The sequence below is a fragment of the Rhinolophus hipposideros genome (assembly GCF_964194185.1).
Source record: "Rhinolophus hipposideros genome assembly, chromosome: 2".
NCBI classification, from domain to species: domain Eukaryota; kingdom Metazoa; phylum Chordata; class Mammalia; order Chiroptera; family Rhinolophidae; genus Rhinolophus; species Rhinolophus hipposideros.
The window spans coordinates 38,933,489-38,941,544 of NC_138048.1; the positions used below are offsets into that span (position 1 = coordinate 38,933,489).

At 40.5% G+C, this 8,056-nt stretch overlaps 1 pseudogene across 1 annotated transcript; it reads left to right on the top strand.

Annotated features, from left to right (window-relative positions):
• The first annotated feature begins 4,982 nt into the window (after positions 1–4,982).
• LOC308510052 (small ribosomal subunit protein eS26-like) lies at positions 4,983–5,392 on the top strand (annotated as a pseudogene). The gene has a single exon. The product of its transcript is annotated as a small ribosomal subunit protein eS26-like (transcript).
• Positions 5,393–8,056: the final 2,664 nt, after the last annotated feature.

Sequence of the window (8,056 nt, forward strand, 5' to 3'; positions counted from 1 at the left end):
CTGTCCATTTTTCAATTGGGTTGTTTGTTTTTTTGTTGTTGAGTTTCATGAGTTCCTTGTATATTTTGGATATTAGCCCCTTATCAGAGGAACTGTTTGCGAAAATCTTCTCCCATTCAGTTGGTTGCCTCATTATTTTGTCAATAGTTTCTTTTGCTGTGCAGAAGCTTTTCAGTTTCATATAATCCCATTTGTTTATTTTAGTTTTTACTTCCATTGCCTTTGGAGTCAAATTCATAGACGATGTAATACAGAATTGTACACCTGAAATCTATGTAAATTTACTAACAATTGTCACCCCAATAAAATTAATTAAAAAAAAAAAAAAAAAAAAGTAGTGTATCAGAATAAGCAAATAGGTATGGAAGAAATTGAATATGTATGTCATTAAAAAAAATTAATTCCAAAAAAAAAAAAAAAAAAAAAAGAAATAACATATTCAACTAAAACTTAAGTAAAATAACCACCTCTTAAATTTATAATGGTGACAAAATTAAATTAATGAAACAATAATTTCTGCTGTTGACCAGTAAAGAAAATTCTCAGAAACAAACATTTCCCTTAAGAGCTTGGGCATATTTGCCTTCATGTTATATGACAACTTGAGGCTATCATGGTAATACAAAAATATTATGTCAATTTAAGTAAATCTATCTCTTCTCAGGCTCAGAAAAGTAGTTTAGAATAGAGAACTGTTCATCCAATCATTTTGTCCTAACCTTAATCTAGCCTCCAACCAGAAGAGGGCTGGCCATTGCACAATGTTTGGAATTGGCAATAACCTTGGTGTCACTGCCTTGGTTGCCCAGTCTCTCCTCTTGTTCCACCTTGGACAGAATAATGTGGTTAAAAATGGTTGATGGCTTAATCTCTAAACAAGAGAGCTCACTGACTCACAAGTATATTTTCCTTGACTTATGTTTCAAGACTCCTGTTTCTGACTCTACAGAACAAGTATTATGAGAGGTAGTTTCCTAGGAGTAAAATCTGTATCTTTCTCCAGAACGAAGTTAACGTAAGTATTTAACACACAAGGGTGGTTAAAAGCATTATTAACTCTGGAGCTGAATGAATTTGCTTGAAATCCTGGATCCTCCACTTTACTGACTATGTGACCTTGGGCAAGCTGCTTTAATCAGTCTGTGCCTCAGTTTCCTCAACTGTGCACAGAGATAATAGCATTTACCTCATATGGTTGTGAATATTAACGAGCTGGTATTTTTAAAGTACTTATATACCACTATGCCTACCACACAGAAGGCACTACGTGTTTGTTAAATAAATAAAGTAAATTCAGCAGACAAATATAATGAAAATTACCTATAATTACTGAATAAAGAGAAATCTAAACAAACAAACAAAAATATATCTATAAGATATATTTGAAGTAAATTGGAATAAATCTCAAATTTCTTGAAAAATTTAAATAATGTGGGTACAGAGTTCTATGGTTTCTTTAGTCAATAGGATACTGCATTAGAAATATTCCATTTAATACATTTCAAAAAAAAACCTCATGGTTCCTTATATAGCCAGTGTCTTCTCTGAAGTTAGTTTATCATTTCCAACAACCCATGCAATATTGCTTAAAACCTTTTAAGTAAACCATTAGTTGCATTTAAAGTATTCTGTGAGGACAGTGCCGTATACTGTCACAGAGAACAAAAATTCTAAGTTCTATAAAGCCTACAAGAACTCAAAAGTGCTCAGAAATCAATAAGTGCTATGCCCCCTAAACTCTATCACTTTTTACTCAGGCTCTGTCTTCATCACTCGTCTGAGACCTGTTCCTTTGTCTAGAAACAAAAGACACTCAATTTTTAAAGAATGAATACATCTAATAGAGATGTTAAGATGACTATGCTGCACAATGGCCTTACTCATTGTTCTTTGTTTGTTTGCTGTGTTGGTTATTTTAAAATAATTCATGAGACCCAAATTACAGAGTAAAATATTAATGAAATCAATGCAAGAAGAAAACAGTTGGCAACACATAACATCTACCTATATGAATCAATGTATTATTGTAAATTCTCAGCTATTTACCATACTAATTAGGTGTTTGAAGAAGACCTCCGATGCCCAGAGAGTTTTCCCCTTCCCTGTATTTTTGGAAAGACATTTGAAAAATCTAAATACCACTAAAAAAAATAATCACATGATTAGCGGGGCCAAAAAAATTAAGTTGAAAACAACAGGGCCGTGTTCTTGTGAAGTAAATAAAAAAATATTTTCCATCTGTACTTTCACAAAAGCACAAAAGTAAAGAAAGTGAAATGTTTTGTGCACTTCTGCATTGATAAAATCCCAAATTATCACAGGGCAGTCATTTTCTAACCTTATTCTCCCACCTGCACTCTTCCTTCCCCCCACAGGAATCAACAGCTAATATAATTCATGTTGTTGTCACATATACTATCTCTGGGTTTAACTGTTTAAGAGAGAATTGTACAGCCAAGAGATGATGAAGTAAGCTTTACAAAAGAGAGGATGATGAATGAAAACCTTGAGCATACCTAAGGCCTAAACTCACTTACTTGGTCACAAAATGAGCTTAAGGGAAAAGAGAAATTTATTGGAAACATACAGGGTTATCTCCTGAAATCCAAGGTCAAAATATGCAGCTGGGCCTTGTGAGAGACTAGAACTAAGAACAGGAAAGTCAGAAGGAGCCAACACAGCTGTTATTTCCAACATTTTTTGTTTTCTCAGGGAAGGTCTAACATCTTCCCTTCTCTCTGCAGATTGGCTTCATTCTTCAATCTTGACACAGACTTGTTTCCTAACCTCTGCTTATAAATGGACCACCTGACTACCGTCATCACAAATTCCTAAGGGAGAGAATCTGATTAGAGGAGACAAGCTTCCAGATTGGTTCTCTAGGCCCAGTGAATGTTGGCCATTGAAGTTATGGAAATAGTGCATAATGAAGGTCATGGCAATAGTCTACACCAAGAGCTGGCAATTTCTTGTTTTCTGAGAAGGGCCATATAGTAAACATTTTAGGCTTTGAGAACCATATGTTCTCTGTCAAAACTGCTCAGCTCTGCTGTTTGTAGTACAGAAGCAGCCATGGGGAATTCATAAATGAATGGGTGTGGCTGTATTCCAATGAAACTTCATTTACAAAAATGGATGTTGGACCAGATTCGTTCCACAGGTTACAATTTGCTGACCCCCAGTCTACAACTACACTATGCACAGAAGAGACTTTTTAAGAAAGGAGTAGGGCAGATCAGAAAGAATAGTCATCTCTAATACATACCCAGCACTGAGGATGGGAAGCAGAGCCTCACAATGTGTTGGGAACCTGAAGCATGGCTGTGCGATTGGCTTCAAAGTCATAAAGCACCAGCATCACATTCAGAGGAGGGCTTTTCATTCTATCCACAAAACTCCCACCCCAGGAACATGCCTGTATCCCCCCTCAGGATAGATAGGGAAGAGAGAGCTCAGAAGGAAAGTGGCTTTTTCAGCAGATTGGAATTAGAATAAAGAAAACTGTGCTATTGTAGGAGGGGAGAGTTTTCAGAAATATATGCCTGACAAATGCATATCTAGCTACAGCTCTGCTGGGAATTGTATATTGTAGAAGTGGTAGATAAACTAACAAGGTGAAGTTGGAAAACAATGCAGTAGGCAATTTTAAAGTCCTATTTTGAGCTAGGGAGAAAAAGAGGATATAAATATTGCATGAAGTAGTATTCTGAAATGATATTCCATGCATTTCAGCAAACCAGATACTCCATGCCTAATAGCACCTGAAACCAGGTGTGATAAGGATGAAGGGGAGACATGTGCACTGCTGCAGCAGCCATCCCAACAGCATTGGATTAGCTAAAGGCAAGAGCTAAAAGATGTGTTTCTTTGATATTTTCCCCAAGCAACTAGTGTGACCCAAGGGACTCTGCAGGAATGGATATGCTTTCTTCAGCACTTGCTGCAGCCCAGGTATAGTCAACAAGACCAAGCTCTGCAATCACTGGAGAAGGAGAACCAGAGATGGGTTTGAGTGACCTCGCTTCACAGTACTTTTCCTCTGTACCCTCAACGGCTTTCATGGATTCACCTTTTTTGTAGTTATCTCCTTGGTAGGACTGTTCCTCCCCTCTCTGCCATATAGATATGCTGGAAAAGTGAGGGTGGTGACAACTGAAGAAGGTGGATATTGCGATTATTTTTTTTAAATACTGAGTACTTGATATCAAAAATCAAAAGTTAAAAGACAAATGGCTTCCCAATATATTTTCCACAATCTGAAGGCAGTATATCATAATGGCTAAAAGCAAGCCCAGGTTTTGTGTCTTAGCACTAACCAGTGGGGGCGTTCTGAATTACTTGTCCTCTCTCAACTTCATTTTCATCATTTGAAAAATGGCAATAAAAGTAAATTATTACCTCATAGAATTGTTGTGCCTTTTAAATGAGATAAAATACCTAGAGAGCTGAGCTTAGCATACTCATGCTTACCATAAATGTTAGCTATTATTATTATATTATCATTAAGAAACAGGTAGCTCGTGAAAAGTTAAAGACAAAGGAAACTATAATTGTGATTATTTATGTAAAACAATTAGGGCTCAGATGTTGAAAAGCATTGTGTTGCTCCTTGAGCCAGTGCTTACAAATCTCCAGAGTCTTGGCTCTTTCTGCCAGAAGGAAAATGGTGATAACTATCATAGTTTCATTTGTCATTGTTTTACATGCTTGCCTATACGAGGTATGTTTCATTTTACCATGCCGTAGGATTCCTTTGGAGCTAAAGAACAGCCAATCACTCCTTCGTTATTCAGCAAATAGGCCCTCTCTGAGGACACCAATGTTACACTCTGGAGGTGTAATCTTGACAGAAACCGTGGTCCTGTCCTCTTGGGGAATTACTGTCTAATCCACAGGTGCAACCTATTGCAGAGAACCCCGGAGTTCATCTGTTTACTGGCAGAAGATGTTTACTTTTCCTCTCTGGGGTCCTCACTTCCAAGATGACCAAGAAAAGAAGAAGGAACAACGGTCACGCCAAAAAAAGTGCGCCCACGTGCAGCCTATTCGCTGCACCAGCTGCGCCTGATGCGTGCCCAAGGGCAAGACCATTAAGAAGTTCGTCATTGGAAACATAGTAGAGGCCGCAGCCATTAGGGGCATTTCCAAAGGGAGTGTCTTCGCCTCCTATGTGCTTCCCAAGCTGTATGGGAAGCTATATTACTGCGTGAGTTGTGCCATTCACAGTAAGGTAGTCAGGAAGCGTTCCCGTGAAGCGCGGGAGACCGAATACCCTCCCCCGATTTAGACCTGTGGGTGCTGCGGCCCGTGGCCTCCGCTAAAGCCCACGGAAGGAGCTAAATCCCTAAGGACTGAAGAAAACTTCTCGGGGGGGGGTGGAAATTATACTTAAAAAAAAGGTTATTTTTTCCCAGTAAAGCTGAATATGATGTTTACTTACTCATCTGTTTACTGCAAATTTGTTGTAGTAGGTATGCTATTTCAGACCACAGCCTCATGAAGGAGCAAAAGGAGGTAACTTTAGTGTTCTATAAACGGACTTAGTTTCTATCTTGAGAGCTCATTCTGTCAGTAGTTTAAAAGTAATCTGGGTCAGTTTGCAGTGACCTCCCCATCCTCTCATGGTTTCTTCCTGTGCTCCTGTCCATGGAGTTTCATCTCCATCCTGGGACTTCACAGTATTAAACTGTCGGGACAGCAGAGTTGTTCTGTCCCTGGGAGCTATCTCTCCACTCTGGCATTCACTGAGAGATTTATTATCACATTGTCTCCTCCATTTCTATGGCCTTACACCTACAAATGCAGGATCATCCACTTCTCCATCTGATATCCAGCTGCACAGTCATCCTTCCCTCCCTCAAGACCTCATCCAGTCTACCACGTTGCCCTCTCAGCTATCATTTGCACCCTTCCCAGATTTACAAAAAATCGCCTACCCATTCTAAAGCTGTCTCAGGACCTCTCCGTCCAATACCCCTTGAAACTGTTGTGGAGATCTGACATCATGATAATGCAGGAAAATCTGTAAGGCTGCCTGCCATGCCCAAGGCTCCCAGATATCAAGTGAGCACAGAACTCTTTTACTCTCATATCCCTGAACCTATATGGGAATTCTATTGATCTTGACAACCCAAAAAGGCAGAGGTGGGGCTTCCTCTTAGAGATCCATACCTGTAACCCCTTCTATTACTTTTATCATATTGCCAGTTTCACTATATTACACTCCTCTAGAGCTCTTCCTTTTCTTCTCAGATCATAGAATTTTCATCTCTACTGGTGAAGGAAAAATTTGTATCAGGAAGTATTTCTCCAATTCTATTGTTTTAGTCAAGGTCCACAGCTTCTGACATTCAAAAGTCTATAAGTAAATAACTTGTTTTCTTTATTTTACCTATTTAGAGAGTTCACATGTTATGTCTGGATATCCCGATGAAATAGTGGCATGGGACAAAATAAATTTCCAAGTATGAAAAAATAACAAAATCTTATTCTACTACAATGTTAAGAGGCAGAGTCCTCTTTGAGAAAATTGGGCATGTGTGAGAATACCTGCAGTAACAGGAGCCAGGTCCATATGTTCATGTCAACATAGTGATGGAATGCTTTCTCAACACTTACTGTAGTTCTTAAAACAGAGCTCTATACCAACTGTTATGGGTTGAATTGTGGTCTTTGCAGATATAATCAAGTTAAGATGAGGTCATTAGGGTGGACCCTAATCCTAAATGATAGTTGTCCTTATAAGAAGAGGAGAGTAGACACAGAAACACAGGCACACAGGGGAGAATGTCATGTGATAATGGTAGCAGAGACTGGTGTACTGCAGCTGCAAGCCAAGAGATACCAACAACTGACAGCCACCACCAGAGGCTAGGAAGAGGCAAGGAACAATTCTCCCTTTTAAGGCTTTCTAAGGCTTTTAAGGAGCAGGCCCTCCTGACACATTGAATTTGAACTTCTAGCCTCCAGAACTGTAAGACAATAATGTCTGTTCTTTTAAATTACCTAGTTTGTGGTACTTGGTTACAACAGCCCTGCGAAACTCAAACACCAGCTAAACTCAGTACTTCAAAAGTTGCTCATTTGAAAGGATATAAGGCTCAAAGAAATTGGCTCGTACCATTTAAGCTTTCTGAACACTTTTAATTCCCAGAAAACTGAAGAAAGCTCTCGACAAATCCAGCAAGCTGACAGTAATGACCTTCCCAGAGAACCAAGGCATCTGAGGAAGATAAGCCCTGAGACAGACCCAACTCTAGAATGCAGCTGGAGTTTCTTTGGGTCGCCACCATTTTGATCCTGTGAGACAGTGGGGAGAGTGTGTCTGTAGCAGCGAGGGAGGTTCTAAAATTAAATATAAAGGGAATGGCCAGAATAAAAAAGCGCACAATGCGTCTGTGGGGACAAAACCCCAAAAAACAGTGTCCAGGCTCTCGGCCTCACATAGAAAGGTGCTGGCTCGGGTAGTAAATGGCCATCAACTGTGATCAGATGCCAGCAGCTGTGGCTAGTTGGCCGTCAGCTGTAACCCGTAGGCCATTGGCCACTAATATAACGGCTGTGGCTACGCTAGCAGAGAGAGAATGGGGGCTAGCAAGAGGATGGTGGCTGGCAAGCGCGGACTGCTGTTAGGCAGATTATGTAGATCCTGCTTCCTGTGTCTCCAGCCCAGCCGCCAGCGAGAATATATTGGTTTGACCCCCCTACTTATGGCTCCATGGGTGTTCCTTTTTGGCCTTACCGTGTCCTGCGTTCTTGGGCGGGGAGTGGGAGCTGAGACCCTGCACGACAAATGGCGCAGCGAGCAGGGTCCCCTGCGTGACACATGGCGTAGTCGGCAGGATACGGTGCTGGCCAAAGCTTTCCGAAGGGCAGTGGAGCAGTTTGTGCCTATGAAAGCTCAGTCTGAGGAAGACCAGGAGGAGCAGCTGCCGGAGAGCTCGATTCCCGTGGAGGGGTGGAAAGATGTGGATGGTTCCCCAACCAGCAGAGGCTGAAGAAAGCGGAGAAAGCGAAGGTTGTTGCCGCCCTGTGGGCTGGGAACTGCTTGCTGAGG